The following is a 19,111-nucleotide window of genomic DNA, read 5'->3' on the forward strand; positions in this document are numbered from 1 at the left end:
CCTTCAGGAAGCTCATGCATCTTCTGTAACCCGCGACAATACATCACAACTCCGGTCCCTGCAGGCCTTACAACAGGGCTATGAGACTGGTGTGCGTTCGCAGCTGCCATCCCATTTATTTTGGCATACAACCATGTTTTCTGCATGAGAAATGTTCCCAATGGAAGTACGTTTGGTAGCTATTGAAATCAGCCCTTTTAGGCCATTTTGCCTGAAGCGTACGTCATAAGAGGCACTTAATCAATGTTTGTGCAACGTGTACGAATTTTAATCTGAAGTGCCTGGATTATACGCGGTTGCAATTCCTAGTATTAAAACTGAGTTACAAAGGCATAATGCGGAGCGATACAGGGGTGCCCTAGTCAGATCAGCAAGCCAGGTGCCACGGCGGCTTTGCATTGTGATCGAACGACCGACACAACAAGTTTTGCCTGATGAGCGCCGTCGTGCGAATGCAAAGCATATTCCGCGAATAATCTCCAATGAGACTTTAGTGACAAGTACTAGCGAAGAAATTTCTACACATGTGGAATTACTATACGGCGTTGTTTAGTGGCACTCCTGATACGTAAAATTTGGATGTTATCGCGCACTACTCATCGCTGGTGACGCCTTTATCTGTAGAGGCTGTTCCATTAATAGCGGCACTTTCACGCAACGGGAGGCGGAAATAGCAATTGATCACTCACCTCTCTCAAAGGCGCATTGTCCTGACGTTATTTCAAGTGAATTTTCTAAACCATTTAAATTCATTTTAACTCCTATCCTTCTCCACTTCTTCACGATGGGTTTTGATTTAGAGGCTGTTCCACAGTTTTTTACAAGGAGTCACAGAGTCTTACTTCTAAGAACTACTGATGAAGAAAAACTGCAGTCAATGAAGGGCTATAGGGCCATCACTTTGGCAAATGTGAATTACAAAATATTTCGTAAAGTATTTTCATATCTTCTAAAATTCGCATCGTCACTTCTCACTGGCCCTCTCCTGAAATCAGATTTGACAGGCACTGAATTCAAATTAATATACAGATGGCGCGTACCGTTCTCGAAACTTGCTCCTGCTCTCATGATCAGCTTGTTTTGCTGCAGACTGATCTAACGAAGGCGCTTGGCTTTGTTCGCCATTCATTCCCGCTTTCATTTCAAGAGCGAGCAATTGTTGGGTCTACTGTACTTTAAGGAGTGCAACTTTGCTACAGAAACTGCTATACACGCTTAATTTTATATGAATATTTGTCAAACCTAATGCCATTCCGCTTTTCTGTGAGGTAAGGCTGCCCGATGTCTCCCTACGTTTTGCCCTTTGTCTGGAGCCGCTTTGTTTGAGTGCTCTGTGTAACAGTAATAATCATTGCTTCTCTGGTTTGAGCAGTGAAGTGAATGTGCTTGCATATGCTGACGATCTTGCTTTTTCTTCATTGACAAGCACAGCACTTCCAAAGTTGTATAGACAATAGATGAATTTGACATCCTTTCTGGCGCTCAGATGAATTGCTTCAAACGTTCTGGCCTGCGGTTCGGTTCATGAGGCTCAACACCGCTTGGTTATGGCGGAATAGAATAGTCATGTGTCCCGCCTGAATATGTTGGTGCTCCACTTGAAGCATTAGTCAAGTTCACACAACTGGGAGAAGCGGGTTCCGGCTGTCGAGCGTTCTGCTTAGAGTATTGTCCTACATCGAATTTCAATTTTTCATCGTGTTCAGACCTGCAACACCTTTCTGCCAACAAAACTTTATTACGTACTCAAGGTCTTGTACTGCGTTTTCCAACGTTTTCTTCAATATTTGCTGGTTTATTTTAGCGTCCGATTCGAGCCGATGCGACGTTTCAATCTTTTCAGTCCTATTTTTGTAGTAGGATTGGGCTTAGTTCAGTTTGTGTGTGAGAAAATTATATTCACGTTTCTTTTTTTTGGTATTGTTCCCCTCTGATGATTAGAGCATTCTTGCATATTATTTCATGACCCTGTTTCTGAACTTAGTAGTTCCTTCAAATTTTACTGAGCGCCCTCTTTACTGCGCTTTATGAAGGAGGTTTGTGTGTCAGTGGGGTTTTGAAGGTTCTATTTTCTTGCGAGCACTTATTTTATGTTTCGCTCAAGTGTCTGTGTAGGGATTTGATAACGATGGTGTTTCTGTCGCCATTGTATCGTTCGGCGTACTTTCACCTCATGGGTCCTGATGTGTTAACCCGAATGGGAATAATAATAATAATAATTGGTTTTGGGGGAAAGGAAATGGCGCAGTATCTGTCTCATATATCGTTGGACACCTGAACCGCGCCGTAAGGGAAGGGATAAGGGAGGAGTGAAAGAAGAAAGGAAGAAAGGGGTGCCGTATTGGAGGGCTCCGGAATAATTTCGACCACGTGGGGATCTTTAACGTGCACTGACATCGCACAGCACACGGGCGCCTTAGCGTTTTTCCTCCATAAAAACGCAGCCACCGCGGTCGGGTTCGAATCCGGGAACTCCGAATCAGTAGTCGAGCGCCCTAACCACTGAGCCACCGCGGCGGGTACCCGAATGTGCAAAATGCCGATTCCGGCTTGAAGCAAAACGTTTTTCTATGAATTATACACCGACGCTCTACTTCTTAAGACGTGTCGCAGTCGGAAAATATTTTGTACCTTCTGTTTACTGCTGTCAGTGCGATGCACCTGAAACTATTGAACACTTTTTTATTAAATGGAAGCATGTGATTTTATTTTTGCATTTCTTGGAGAGGACGCGAAACGAAGAATTTTTTTTAAATACCTAGAGCGTTCGTTAAATTGTGACTACTCAGCCTGATTACGAACAATATGACATGTTTTTCTTCATTGGACTTCATAGCCTGTGGCGCATGCTGGACCGCAACGCTGAACCTCTAGTTTAAGCCAGAAACCATTTCAGTTGAATGATGCTCCAACTCAGGGACATTTATGATGAGAGATACTGCCGCACTTTATTCCGCTTTTGATGCGGTGTCTATCTTGGCTGCCTTTTTAGTTGTACTGTTTCTGTCAAGGTACTGCAGCACAGTAACACGCTTCGTGCTTTGAAAATAATTTGTATATAGCCCTTTTCTGTACATACATAACCTCCTGCCGTAAATACCATGTCGGTAAAAAAATGCGTGGATAGCCTAATGATACCGCACAGTGCTTTTGAAGGTGTTCTGTTCGCGCCGCAGTGGGTGCGACTGCAAGTCATGAATATCGATGTCATTTCTTTTTGTTAGGTACTAAACATCCGGATATTCATCAGCATGAGGCGATTTTTCTAGGCTCTGAAGCTCAGATAAGTGCTTCCTCTCTACAAGATTTTGTTCTTTAATCTATATTTGATGACGAGGCAGCAGGAAGCTAGAAAATATAAATAATGCGACTCGGTATATTATACGTTGCGAAATGCCTTAAAATTTCAAAACTTGAATTGTAATGTGCAGAACAATTTCAAATGAGTGCGTTAGGTCTGCAGTACACACAGCGCTACATTCTTCTCTATCTGTGCTTGAAGCACTGTTTTGGACGCCTGCATCGCAATCCTATATCAATCAAAACAACTTAATTTCTCAACTTTACAAAGTGAAAATTGGCACGAAAAAAGGCCGCAACAATGCAGCTTTAGTCGGCTCCAGGCACTCATCAGAAATGATATCGAATGTACATTCAACAATTATATAGCACTATGTCAAGCACATTAAAGGAGGAATATATTAGAAATCAAACGCACCACTAGAAGTACATATTGACATACAGAAATTAACCATACATAGCAAATGATCTAAAAGGTGACTGTCATTCTCGTACAGAGCATTTAGCACATAGTAAAACATAATGAAGCACTAAAAGTGAAATAAAGCACATAGTAAAAACAAAATTTGGAGGATGCTTAAACTTCGTCTTTAAGAGTGAGATGCGACAGCGAGTAGCACCGTTGCCGAGGAGCACACGGAACGCCTTCGCCCGTTCGGCGGGATGCGTGGCCCGTTGGACAATTTAAGGAATGGATGCCTGTCTCGCATATCTCGGCGGACACCCGAACCGGACCGTAAGGGAAAGAAAACGGAATAAAATAATAAATAATTGGTTTTGGGGAGGAAAGAAAATGGCGCCGTATCTGTCTCATATTCGTTGGACACCTGAACCGCGCCGTAAGGGAAGGGTAAAGGAGGGAGTGAAAGAAGAAAGGAAGAGAGAGGTGCCGTAGTGGAGGGCTCCGGAATAATTTCGACCACCTGGGGATCTTTAACGTGCACTGACATCGCACAGCACGCGGGCGCCTTAGCGTTTTTCCTCCATAAAAACAATTTCTTTTAAGGAAAGGAAATGACGCCTGTCTCACATTTCTCGCTGGAAACCCGGATCGCGCCGTAAGGGAAAGAAAAATCGATCAATCAATCGATCAATCAATCGATCAATCAATCAAGCAATCAATCAATCCTTGACGCTGTCGCGTTAAAATCCCTTCCCTTACGGCGCGGTTCAGGTGTCCACCGAGATGCGCCATTTTTCGCTCACGGCCAAAGACGCCGACGCCGACGACACCGGCTTTTCTGGGACACGAGCTCCTTAACGCTGTTGCGTTAAAACATAAATGCACATCTTCAAGGAAATGTGGCAATGTGTTAGAAATACCGCACATAACACAACTATGGAATCTTGTTCCATACACTTAAATACAAAACCAGTCTTTTATTGTCTTTTATATGTAAACAAACTTGCTATGCCTTTTCTTGTTATCGTTGCGGTGTCAATATTCCATATGACATAGTCGTTTAAAGTTGTTGGCAATGTATGCGGAACTCTCTGCCGGCCGTAATGTTTGTGGCCTGGAACATTCCTTTTTCGCGTACCTACTATGGCCAACAAAGAATTGCGCACACGCTGCCAAGCATTCTTACCCGAAGGCGTGGATGTGGAAAGGCTTTAAAAAAACCGCATTTGACTGATATTATCATGTCATAGTGAACATTTGTGATGCGAAGAGAAATAATCAATGTGGATAAGTTTTTTTATTTGATTGAAATTATTAGTGTTTTCGCATTAGACAGATGCGTTGCGTATGTATGTCTCTCTTCCACGTATATTTGCCCGAATTTTTCATTTTTTATTGTTCTTTTTTTCTTTCCCTGTAAACAATGATTGTCCTTTGCCTGGTGCCTTTGTAAACTTCTACGTTTTGAAACCTGTAGTCTTGTATGAAGTATTTAATCTTTTTATTTTTTTTCTTTAATCTTGTAACGGGATATATGCAAGCTGTTACTGTTGCCTTTGGGAAGATGGAGCGTTGTCAAGGTGTGTTAAAACAGCTTTTTCTCCACCCTCCCTTTTCACTTTTTGTGTAGAATAAATAAATAAATGTTCAAAATGTGCAAATGTGCCAGAAAAACGAACAAGCCAAGGTGGTCGGTACCCGCCGCGGTAGCTCAGTGTTTAAGGCTCTCATCTACAGAGCCGCAGTACCCGGGTTCGACCACCACTACGGCACATATTTCTTCCTTTCTGCTTTCACTCCCTGATTTATCCCTTCGCTTACAGCGCGGTTCAGGTGTCCGCCGAAATGTGACACAGATAATGCTCCATTTCCTTTACTGAAAAAAAAAAAATTTTCCAGGGTGGTCGGCATTGAAAAGGTTATGTTGTAGGGGTGTGCTCAAGTTGTGCAACGTTGACAAATGCATGTAAGTGCCTTTAACCGCTTTCATACGAAAATATAGTTCTGTAAGTGTAGAAGTCCTCAACTCGAATGATTCCATGCTTTTCAAAAACAGGGGCCGTGTGTTCTAAATATAAAGCATTTGATACCGGACGGACTGGCTTTTTTTCAATAAAGGGAGTTCGTGTAGGTTTCATCTTTTGCATTATTGCAGCCCTGTACACAAAACAAACTAGATCTGTAGACGATATCATAGCGTAGTCTCCTAATCGACCGCCGCGGTGGCTCAGTGGTTAGCGCACGGCAACTGATCCGGAGTTCCCGGGTTCGAACCCGACCGCGGCGGTTGCGTTTTTATGGAGGCAAAACGCTAAGGCGCCCGTGTGCTGTCCGATGTCAGTGCACGTTAAAGATCCCCAGGTGGTCGAAATTATTCCGGAGTCCTCCACTGCGGTACCTCTTTTTTTCTTTTCTTCTTTCACTCCCTCCTTGATCCCTTCCCTTACGGCGAGGTTGAGGTGTCCAACGATATATGAGACAGATACTGCACCATTTCCTTTCCCCAAAAACCTATTATTATTATTATTCTCCTTAACATTGTTTGGGGAGCTTGTCGGTGCCTATTCATTATGCAACTATTCTGCTTAGTCTAAAAAATAAGGACTGAATGTGCGGGCTCCAGGAAATATGTATGGTAAATACCATACCAAGTGTTTCCTTACATGTTTCAACAGAAACGCTGTACGTGCCAAGCATAATAGATTCAGGTACCTTAGCCAATGTTCCCAGCACGAAACATCGCAAACTTTGTTTTAAATTTCTTCAAATTCCGGCAAATTTGTTTCGCACCATTCGTCTAAACTACAACAAAACGCGTGTGCTCCATTATCAACGTGTGCTAGCTCTTTTACGGCATAAAACACGGAATAATCGTCTGCGTACATACATGCTAAATTGCAAATTTTACTTAATTGTACTAAGTCGTTAATGTAGGAAAGAGACAGAATAGCTCCTAAAATATTTTCTTTTAGCGCTTGAAACCAGTTCTCTTATGCTGTTGTATTTTTCAATTTCAGCTCACTACGATCGAGCGGTGTGGTATGAAAAAATTAGTTACTGCGTTACTACTCTGGCCCCCTAAGGTTTCATTTTATCCAGCAAAAAAGTGAGATTTACATTTGCAAACGCTTTGCAGAATTCCAATTATAGCCCTAGCGTCACCAATTTATTTTGTTTTCTAATATAATTTCTTTCTGGTACAAATGAGCACATTGTCAGGAAAAACATTTCCTAAAAAAACTTGATGACTTTTCGTGTAGTAATCAGCTTATAAAGGTCTGGAGCATGTTCACTGAGTGCCTTGCCCGGTACTGATGTTGGCGGAGCCGCTGTGGGCCCACAAAAGACAGACAGTTGAGATTGAGAAAATTCACGCTTGTATTGCGGCAAAAGCGTGCATGACCTGTTAGTATAACTTTTTGTGGAGCGCCGAGATCTCGATCTATGTGAATAAATGCCCATTTGTAAAAATAAAAGCGTCCCGTTACGTGTGAGCGGGTACCCAGATCAACTCATTTCCAGGGCAGGGAGAAACTTCTTAGGCAGCTCAAAAATGGGGCTTAGCCGAAAAAAGCCAAAAAAAGAAAAAGCCGGCTATGTTCCCGTATGCACACTGCGTGACACATGGGCTGAAAAAAGTTTCGGGCCTATACGACGTTGATGTCGTCTTTTCTGCACCTAGAAAACTTAGTGCAATGTGCAAACAGGTCAGCCAGAGGCACTACGGCAAGAGCAAGAGGTTTGCTTGTCAGGTGCGTCATGTGTCGCCATCTATACCTTGCGAGTTAGGGGCGGTGTACCAGGTCCTCTACTCCTGCGGTGCCATGTACATTGGCCAGACTGGCAGATGCGTTAACAAACGCTTGATGGAGCAGAAAAAAACCAGGAAAAATGACCCCCTGTCTCACACAGGCTCCCACAGCAGGCAATGCCAATGCAGGCATGAAAAGGATCATGCAGAAAGGAGAGCTAAAGGGGACCCCCTTGCCCAGGCGTCTTTCCAGTGCAAAAAGTGCCAATGTGTTCCCGATTACAAGAACACGCGCATCCTGTTTCGACATAACAATAAATTAACACGCGAGGTAATGGAAGCTTTTTATATTTACCACAACGGCGCAAAATGTATCAGGAGCCCTTCCATAACGTTATCCGAGAGGGAATTGAGCTATCTGACCTCCCACGTGCCTTCCAGATAACTTTTGTTGATTGATAAGTAGTTCACTGCTTGTATTTACACGCTTTTCGTTCTTCAATAAAAAACCAGTTGATAGTCAGCGCCTGTCTGTGCTAGTTCTTCGTCTTGTGTCCCGTTCGTGTTGCGCTGAGAGCGAAAATGAACCGCATCCTCGGTGCATTTTTAACATATAGCGTTAAGTCTCTTGTTCTGGAGAAAATCCAGCGTCGTCGGCGATGCCGTAGTCGTAGCCCTCAGTGGAGTTCTTGTGAGCGGAAACCAGGTGGCCCACCTTCCACCTACGTCACTTGCCCTTGTGACGTCATCAGTATAAGCATCATGGCAGGTGGCAGTTAAATGAATGATTTGTCACGAGAGGTCGCTAAGGAAGAGCAACTTTGGTCTCAGAAGCCCGAACTCTGGATGTGTTTAAGCAGCCGCCTGCCGAGGCAGTGGCTAATAACTTAATCGCTGCAACACTGCGCTTGCTGTAGTATGAGGACTCCCCGCGACCTATGAATGTAAAGTAGACAATGACCAATTCCACTTATATATACGCGCATGTAGGCTAACCTTTGGCGACATAGAAGGAGTACTCGTGTTCGAGGAATCGCTAATGCTATCGGATTGTACCCTTAAGGGTACGTTAAGCGTTATGTGATAGTAAAAGAAAGAACAGAATCTGTGTCTGTGAATTCATACGCAAAGAGAGGCCAGGCTGCTGGAGGGACCCATTAACGTTGTCACATTGTAACCTTAATGCGGGGCCTAAGTGCGCTATCAAGATTTTTCCTAAGGAGATTTAGCGTAGGATTTGTAGCGTGAGGGCAGTCTTTTACTTCGTTATTTCTTCGTGAGCGTTAGGAGCGGAATTAGAAAGTTACTGCAATCGTTTCTTTAATTGAACTATTGCTTCGTTCCCTAACGACCGGTTGAACCCTTAGTGAAGCTTGGGGGCTCTAGAATGTTCTGACACACCGATTTGCTTTACCTGAAACTAAAAAATTCACACTTTATGTAAGTGACGGCATCGCAGTCGATCTCTTTGGGAGGTTCTGGCATTCCTGCTTTACTTTTTTGAACAGGTATCAAACTTGTGTTCAAGGCAACCTTTCTATAGTGTTAAAATGAACGAAGCAAACATTTCTTTACGGACTTGGAGTCGACAAATGCAATTATTTGTCTTCAAAGCTTGCGCGCATAGCCTACAACGGATTATAGAACGTCATTTCTGTCGAAGGCACGACGACATTGCCTCCTCTTAAATTTGGTGTGCAAAAATCTGGGTTGGGAAGAGTTTGGTAAAAAAGTTAACAGAGAATACCTTAGCAATCTCTGATTAGTTGATAACATTGCCTTCGTGAGTAACTCGGAAGCAAAACGTGAAGCAAGGTCGATGACTTGTGCAGGCAAAGCAGAACAGTTGGTCTATAAATTACGTATAGAAAACTGAGGTAATGCTCTAAAATGCTGGAGGGGAACATGAATTTACAGTAGGCGGAGAAGCATAGGAAATGGTAAGCAATTACGTCGACTGTCAGCAGCGAGTGTCCGTAGATTCCGACCAGGGAATAACAGCTTGGAAAATAAGGTTTAGGTACTGCCATGAGCAAATCCAGTCTCATGATGGATAGCATTTTGCCGCTATTAATCAAGCGAAAAGTATGTAGTAACTTTATTTATCAGCACTTTCATATGTGGGCAGAAACGTATATGTTAAAGAAAAAGTTTCAACATGAATTTAAGAGAGAGCCGTGGGCTATGGAAAGAAAATTTTACATGTAACATTATGAGACTGGAAGTAAGCTTAGTCGCTTAAGGAACAAGGCGGGGTTTACGATATCGTAGCTAATGTGAGCACGAAAGCTTCGGCCTGGATAAGGCCTATAATTTGAAGAAAAAGCAACCCATTGTTCCCTAATATATTGGAGTGGGTTTGAAGAGAAGACAAATGTCTCAGTGATCGTCAAAGAGTTGAGTGCATGGGCGAGATTAAGAAGTTTATCTGGGTAAGTTGGCAGGAGCTGACACATGATAGGCTTAATGGGAGGTTTCAGAAGCCTAGATGACGATGATAGGGAAACGCAATCGTTAACGTAGAGAACAACATATCTTAATTTATGCCATAAGTTTATTATGAACAGAAACATTCGGCATTCAGAATGCATTCTGCATTTAAGTGCAGAAAAATTAATAACGCACTAATAAATCTGACTTATTTTCCAAGTACTGCATTGTTGATAATACGCCAGAAAATTAGCAAAATCAGGCATTCTTCAATATCTAAACCACACCCAAGACCAATGGCTCAACTTCTGCTTCTGTCCTGTAGTGTAAACGACTAACCAGTCGTCCACAAAACGAAATGCTTTGACCACAGAAGAGCCTGCTAAATGGGACAACAAGATTCTCTCTTCACGGGCTAGAAAAAGCTCGCTGAGAACCGGGGCGATGCAAGACCCGATGCGGATCCTGCCTTCATGCGTGCACAGGTTCCCTTGCCACTGCGCAAAAGTTGATTTGTGGTACAGAGCAAGTCACTCAAGGAAGCCCCCCAACGACATGGCTTGAGCATTTTGAAACCCAACTGAGCCCTGAGATTTCATCTTCTCTTCCACGAAGGCGAGAAATTTATCCTGGGGACCGAGGACCGAGAACGTAGCCTTGTCGGCAGTAATATTTTGGGTATAATACGTAATATGTAATATGTCATAAGTACCAGACTGTTGAAAGCTTCTATGAAGACGTGGAATCGGCAATGAACAAAGCAAAATCACAGCTCACTGTACTGATGGGCGACTATAATGCGAAGGTGGGCAAGAAGCAGGCTGGCGACCAGGCGGTAGGCGACTATGGGTTAGGATCTAGGAATAGCAGGGGGGGGGGGGGAAGGGGGGAGCTATAAGTAGAGTTCGCAGATAGAAAAAATTACGGATCATGAATACCTTCTTCCGCAAACGAGAAAACAGGAAGTGGACCTGGAAGAGCCACAATGCTGAGACTAAAAATGAAATCGACTTCGTGATATACGCTCACCCTGGCATCGTTGAGAATGCGGACGTCCTCGGAAAGGTTCGTTGTCGCGACCACAGAATGGTAATGTCTAGAATTACCTCAGACTTGAAGAGGGAATGGAAGAAGCTAGTCAAGACACAGTCCATTAACGAGCTAGCGGTACGAGGGAAAATAGCGGGATTCAAGATATCGCTGCAGAACAGATATTCAGATTTAACTGAGGAAGACGATCTTAATGTTGATACAGTGAACGATAATCTGACGGCTATCATTGCGGAGTGCGCAGTAGAAGTAGGCGGTAGGACGGATCGACAGGATATCGGAAAGCTATCTCAGGAGACGAAAGATATAATTAATAAACGTCAAAACATGAGTACGTCTAACCCTATACACAGAATATAACTAGCAGCTCTATCGAAGTTAATAAAAAAAGCGCATATGGGGGAGCCGACGTGAAGAAGTTTAATATGGAGAGAATCGAGCATGATCTGAAGAACGCAGGCAGCCTAAAAGCGGTGAAGTTGAAACTAAGTGTAGGAAAATACCACATGTGTATGTTAAAAGGCAAGGAGGGCAATTTCATTAGCAATATAAATAATGACAGTTAAAGTAGACGAAGAGTTCTACAAAAATCTATGCAGTAGCCAATGTAATCAGAACGTTAATGATAGAGACCGTAGTGCACAGCAATGTGTCATCCCGCCAGTAACGCAAGAGGAAGTAAAGAAAGCATTAGAAGAAATGCAAAGGGGAAAAGCAGCTGGTGAGGATCAGGTAACCGCAGATCTGTTGAAGGACGGAGGGGTGATTGGGCTAGAAAAACTAGCCACCCTGTATACGCAATGGCTTATGCCCTCGAAATTACCCTCGGAAGAACACAAATATATTCTTAATTCATAAAAAAAGGGGACGATAAGGACTTGAAAAATTGCAGACCGATCAGCCGCGGTGCGTTGCCTACAAGGCATTTACTAAGGTAATCGCTAATAGAGTCAGGGCAACCTTAAAGATTAATCAACCAAATCATCGGGCAGGCTTTCGTAAAATATAATCCACTATAGATAATATACACACCATCAATCAAGTGATAAAGAAATGCGCAGATTATAAACAACACCTATATATAGACTGCATTGATTACGAGAAAGCATTTGACTCTGTGGAAACCTCAGCAGTCACGCAGGCATTGCTTAATCAGGGGGTAGAAGAGCCTTATGTCAAAATACTGGAACATATATATAGGAGCTGCACAGCTTCCAAAGTCCTCCACAAAGACTGCAATAAAATTCCACTAAGGATGGTCGTCAGGCAACGAGACACGATCTCGTCAAAGCTATTGACCGCCTGTTTACAGGAGGTATTCCGAGGCCTGAAGTGGGAACAGTTGGGGATAACAGTTATTAGAGAATACCTAAATAATATGTGAATCGTTGATGAAATTGCCTTGCTGAGTCACTCAGGAGATGAGCTGCAAATCATGATCAATAAGATAGACAGAGCAGAACGGTGGGTCTAAAAATTAACATGCAGGGAATCAAAGTAATGTTCAACAGTCTAGCAAAAAACGGCAGTTCACATTTGGCAGCGAGCTGGTGGAAGTGGAAAAGGAATAAGTCTTCTTTGGGCAGTTGGTGATGGCTGGTCCGGGTAATGAGAGGGAAATAACTAGAAGTATAAGAATGAAGTGGAGCGCATATGGCAGGTCCTCTCAGATCAGGAATAGCAGGGTACCGATATCCCTCAACAGAAAAGTGTACAACAAGTGTGTCTTACCGGTACTCACCTACGGGGTAGAAACATGGAGGCCAACGAGGAGGACAACAGAGTGAGCCATGGAAAGAAAAATAATACGTGTAATGTTAAGAGACCGGAAGCGGCCAGACTGGGTGAGGGAACAAACGGGTGTTAATGCCATCCTACTCGAAATAAAGAAGAAGATATGGCCTTGGGCAGGGCATATAATGCGAAGGCAAGATAACCGTTGGTCCTAAGGGCAATGGAGTAGATTCCAAGAGAAGGCAAACGTAGCAGAATCGGCAGAAGGTTACGTGGGCGGATGAGATTGGGAAGCTTGCAGGTATAGGGTGGGCGCAGCTGGCAAAGGACAGCGTTAATTGGAGAGACATGGGAGAGGCCTTTGTCCTGCAGTTAGTGCAGTCACGCTGATGATGATGATGATTTGTATGCAATGCATAAAAAATGCGCATGCAAGTTGTCGAAATTCAGTTCACTTTTTTTTCAAACGAAAGTGGAAGACAAGGCAAAAGGCCTTAAACCTCACAAGGCCTCGTTTTACATCATAAGTTGACAAAAGGCAAAACTTTTAAATACAATCAGAGGGTGTACTCCTTTTAACAGTACAACATAACACACAAAATAAAAGGTACACCTGGACATAGTACAGGCTAGAGATTAATACAACGTACACAGTGATATAAACATATAGCGCAAAATAAATCTTGTGAAGCTAGCCTAGCAGTGCTGTTCGAGGAACTGGCGGGAATTAAATGGACACAAACTGTGCTATCGCAGATTAGAGGATAGACGTGAACTAGGTGTGGGATTCCTCATTATTAAGGATATAGCTGGCAACGTAGAGGAGTTCTATAGTAATAACGAGAGGGTAGCAGCTATAGTAATTAGGCTGAATAGGAGGTACAATCTGAAAGTGGTGCAGGCCTACACGCCCACATCCAGCCACGATGAGCAGACCATTGACACTTTCTATGAGGACGTAGAATCAGCAACGAATGAAGTAAAGTCACAGTACACTGTACTGATGGGCGACTCCAATGCGAAGGTGGGCAAGAAGAAGCCTGACGACCACGCGGTAGGTGACTATGGGATAGGTTCTAGAAATAGCAGGGGAGAGTTATTAGTCAAATTCGCAGAGAGAAATAATTTACGGATCATGATTACCTTCTTCCGCAAACGAGAAAACAGGAAGTGGGCTTGGAAGAGCCCCAATGGTGAGACTAAAAATGAAATTGACTTCATACTATGCGCTCAACCTGGCATCGTTGAGGATGAGGCCGTCATCGGAAAGGTGTGTTGTAGTGACCACAGAATGGTGAGGTCTCGAATTAGGTTAGACTTGAAGAGGGAACGGAAGAAGCTAGTGAAGAGGAAGCCCATGAATGAGTTAACCGTAAGAGGGAAAGTACAGGAGTTTAAGATAGCGCATCAAATCAGATATTTGGCTTTAACTGAGAAAGACAATCACGATGTTTATGCAAAGAACAATAATCTGACAGCCATCATTACGGAGTGTGCGATAGAAGTAGCGGTAGGACAGTTCGACAGGATACTGGAAAGCTATCTCAGGTTACGAAAGATCTGCTTAGGAAGCGCCAAAGCACGAGGGCGTCTAACCCTACCGACAGAATAGAACTGACAGAGCTATCGAAGTTAATAAATAAGCGCAAAGTAGCCGACATAAGGAAGTTTAATATAGAGAGAATCGAGCATGCTTTAAAGAACGGAGGTAGCCTGAAAGCGGTGAAGAGGAAACTAGGCATAGGTAAAAACCAGATGTATGCGTTAAGAGACAAGCAGGTCAATGTCATAAGCAATATGAATAATATAGTTAACGTAGCCGAACAGTTCTACAGAGACCTGTACAGTAGCCAATCTAATTAGAGCGTTAATGAGAAAGACAGTAGTGCACAGCAATGCGTAATCCCGCCAGTAATGAAAGATGAAGTAAATGAAGCCTTAGGAGTACTGGAAAGGGAAAAAGCAGCTGAGGAGGATCAGGCAAGATAAGATCTGTTGAAGGATGGAGGGAACATCGTGCTAGAAAAACTAGCCACCCTGTATACGCAATGGCTTATGATCTCGGCTGTACCAAAAGCTAGAGAGAATGCCAGCATTGTCTCAATTCTTAAGATGGGAGACGCCAAGGACTTGAAAAATTAGACAGATCAGCTTACTATCTGTTGCCTACAAAGTATTTACTAAGGTAATCGCTAATAGAGTCAAGGCAACCTTAGACTTTACACAACCAAATGATCAGGCAGACTTTCGTAACGGATATCCCACAATAGACCATATTCACACTATCAATCAGGTGATAGAGAAATGCGCAGAATATAACTAACCTCTATATGCAGCCTTCATTTATTACGAGAAAGCATTCGACTCAGTGGAAACGTCAGCAGTCATACAGGCATTGCGTTATAAAAAATACTGGAAGATATATATAGCAACTGCACAGCTACTATAGCCCTCCATAAAGTCAACAATAAAATTCCAATAAGGAAAGGCGTCAGGCAAAGAGACACGATCTCGCCAATGCGGTTCACCGCCTGTTTACAGGAGGTATTCCGAGGCATGAATTGGGAACAGTTGAAAATAAGAATAAATGAAGAATACCTAAATAATATACGATTCGCTAATGACATTGCCTTGCTGAGTCACTCAGGAGGTGAACTGCAAATCATGATCAATTAGTTAGAGAGGAAGAGCAGAACGCTTGGTTTAAAAATGAACATGCAGAAAACCAAGCTAATTTTTAACAGTCTAACAAGGAAACAGCAGTTCACAATTGGCAGCGAGAGCCTGGAAGTTGTAAAGAAATACGTCTACTTAGGGCAGGTAGCGACAGCAGATCCGGATCATGAGAGGGAGATAACTAGAAGGATAAGAATAGGGTGGAGCGCATATGGCAGGTTCTCTCAGATCACGAGTTGCAGTTAACCAATTTCTCTCAAGAGTAAAGTGTACAATAGCTGTATTTTACTGGTACTCACCTACGGGTCAGAAACGTGGAGGCTAACGAAAACAGCTCCGCTTAACTTAAGGACAACGCAGCGAGCCACGGAAAAAAAAATTGTAGGCTTAACGTTAAGAGACCGGAAGCGGGCAGAGTGGGTAAGAGAACAAACGCGGGTTAATGATATCCTAGTCGAAATCAAGAGGATGAAATGGGCTTGGGTAGGGCATGTAATGCGAAGGCATTACATGCCCTACCCAATCGCTGGTCCTTAAGGGTAACGGATTAGATTCCAAGAGGAAGTAAGCGTAACAGGAGGCGACATAAGGTTTGGTGGGCGGATGAGATTAAGAAGTTGGAAGGCAAAGGGTGGATGCAGCTGGCAAAGGACAGGGTTAAATGGAGAGACATGGGGGAGGCCTTTGCCCTGCAGTGGGTGCGGTAAGGCTGATGATGATGATGATGGTGAGGACGCGGTGATATAAACACACAGCGCAAAATACGACAATCTATTGGCGAGAAAACAGATCAACGTCTATCTGGTCATGGAAAAAGTTTTAAACTGTTAACATAATGAAAGAAACCTGGAAAATTTATGAAGACTTATAGCATGCTAGTATGAGTCTACTTACGTAAGTAACACATGGTCGGCTCATCAAAACAGATTTATAGTGCATTTTGAAAGCCTTAAATAGCAACGTTTGATCGACGTGGCATTCATTAGATTAAGTTACTTTATTGCCTGAAAATCATATTTTTGTTTTCTATAATTATCTTGAATTTTTTTTGTTTTGTGTGCATGGGATCAAAAGCTATGTTTTGAGCATGTATTTTATTCTAGTGGAAGCCTTTTTCCCGTGGAATTATTGCATTTTTTAACATAACTTACCTTGTAGGCCAGTAGTAAATAGTAATTTAAGAAGAGTGGCTGGGTAGGCAGGGCAAATACTCCTTCTTTATAATTCTCACTTAGACGCCGAAAGCATTTTGGCGGCACAAGCAGCCTGTGGTAATTTCTTGTCATCGTTGTGCCCCACACTAATATTGCGTGAAGTAGTTGGGAGTATATATAGAGCTTTCCAATATAGCGCTTTTTTCAGCAAATAGGAATAAGTCTACACTGCTCATACAATTGATTTTACCAGTAACATATATTGTCTTTTCTGCAATTATTTTATGAGAATCACCAGAAAGACAACACGTCACTGCACTCACTCCATCAGCCTCGTTGTTTGCTGTCCAGATCCTGGATATGCATTACAGGAACTTGTCTTGACATGCGACACTATTGCTAACAAATTTAATGTGGCTATGGCAGAAAATTTGGCTATGTTTATTTTTATGTGGTCCACTGTTCTAAACGAGCATATTAGTGGACGTAAAGATATCAAATCGCCATTTTGAGAAGGTTTTTTTTAAGCGAAATTTATTTCCCCAGTGCGTTAATGATGGGTGAAGGTGTGATTTAAAAGGTTTGTTTTTCCCAGCAGCTATTTTGGTATCTACAGGAGCGCTCTGCTTTCCCATTTAGTATCGCGTAGCGTAGAGTCCACTCCAAGGACTGAGGCGCACTCCCCGTTAGTGCGCTTTTTTTTTAAAGTTGACAGGGGTACACAATGGACAATTTGTCAAATTTTTTATTCCTCAATTTCCACTTTTTTGTAATCATTGGGTCTTCTGTGTCCTGGTCAAATATTGCGGTGAAATATGCAGTTAAAACTTAGAAATGACGTTTTGTTTTTCTGTGTCTGCCAAAACTGTCGGCGAACCGCTCTTCTGACTGTTCTTCTTGTGCCCTTCCACACAGCACCACTCTCTCAGTATTACCCAGTAAGAGGAAAAATGAGATCCTCTACCTGTTGCAGTGCCACATTTCTCTTAATAAGCTCAAAAGTTACGAGGTGGAGAACAATGCTAAAGGAAGGAATAAAATTTAGACTGATTTTTTTCGTTTTTCACTTTGTCTGATGTTACTCTTAGTCATCCATATAAAATTTCGTATAGAATGATACTAGAGAGAGTCTGTTGGTTAACGTTAGTACTGACATATTGAGGAATGCAATGAAGCTCTCTATCTTTCCATATACGCGTGGAATAGTTGTTGGAACTTATTTCAAGAAGAAATGTTTTTTTTTTTGGTATACCAATACCTTTTTGTAAAAACTGTTTTCTTGTAAGTAAGATAACTTTTATTTTCTGAGTACTGTGCATCTAAAAACAACTGAAAGCTTTATTGCATAGAACAGCGCTTTGTGAATCTGCGAGCGTACAAAAACCATGCACACTTATTAATAGTTTTTCAACATTTTGCGGTTATTTCAGGTTGGTAATAATGACATTTAGACGTAAACTATGCCAGGTAGCCGAAATAAAATTGCTGTTCTGAAAGTGTCATAAAGCGATACATGTCTTCGCCGAATGTGGTCATATTTCATGTTTAAATAACTACACAGATGCATAAGTAAGCATTTAAAGCATTCAGAAGAAGCGATTTAAAGTAGTGTTTTCAGTTAGAAACAGCGAGCTCAATTTAATTTTAGAAGAAATACGAATAATCTCATACTAAAAAAATTCTGAGGGCACTTAGGTCTGCTTACAAGGAGGAATACGGAGGCTTGTGTCTTGTGAAAAGGAAACGTTCTTCAAGAAAGGAAAGAGCGCAGTAATTCTCAGATAGATCTAGAGAGAGAGAGAGAATTTTTTTTTTGTTCACAGTAATTTGGGCCTCCGAGGCCCCTGGGTCCCCGCACTCCCCACCACACTGAGAAGTTTGCGCTTAAAACCTAGAATTTTTTTGACGCAATGAGTAACCCATGACTCGGCACTATTTGCGACCCATTTTGTGACCCTAAAGGGCAAATGGTGGATGCAGCTGGCAAAATAAATGGTTAATTGGAGTCACATGAGCGAGGCCTTTGCCCTGTAGTGGGTGTAGTAAGGCTGATGATGATGATGATGATGATGATTGTGACCCATGATTCAGCACATTTTTTTATCTATGACAGCACATTTTGTGGCCCATTTTGTGGTCAATGACTCAGCACTTTTTGTGACCCATGACTCAAAACAATTTTTGTGACCCGCTTCGTGATCAATGACTCACCACTTTTCCTGACCATGACTCAGCACTTTTGCGACTTATTTTGTGTCCATGACTTAATTTCATGACTCATGACTTTGATGACAACAGCTATATTCCTTTCTCAGACAGTGACTCTGGTCATCATCACACTGATTATACTTCCGGCCATGACTTGTGACTACGGACTCGAGACTCGTATGACCACGACTATGATCTGACTCTATCTATATACGAATTGTCCTACGCATTCAATCATGCCTACTCTACCCTAGTTGATGACATCCTATTGTGGGACTCGTTATGATTCCACATATTGCTCACACATTTTGCGTCCACTTTTTGGGGGCACGTCAGTTGCCGACATAGCCAGCTAATGCTTTCTCATTACTAAAAACTGATTGAGCTTAGTTATTTTCATTCTGT

The 19,111-nt window shown here is 42.5% G+C and overlaps 1 protein-coding gene across 1 annotated transcript in view; it reads right to left on the bottom strand.

Annotated features, from left to right (window-relative positions):
* Positions 1-19,111, bottom strand: part of LOC144094128 (uncharacterized) — a 150,325-nt gene that overhangs the window by 91,296 nt on the left and 39,918 nt on the right. The window lies entirely within an intron of this gene.

This window comes from Amblyomma americanum, chromosome 6 (assembly GCF_052857255.1).
Source record: "Amblyomma americanum isolate KBUSLIRL-KWMA chromosome 6, ASM5285725v1, whole genome shotgun sequence".
Classification (NCBI taxonomy): Eukaryota; Metazoa; Arthropoda; class Arachnida; order Ixodida; family Ixodidae; genus Amblyomma; species Amblyomma americanum.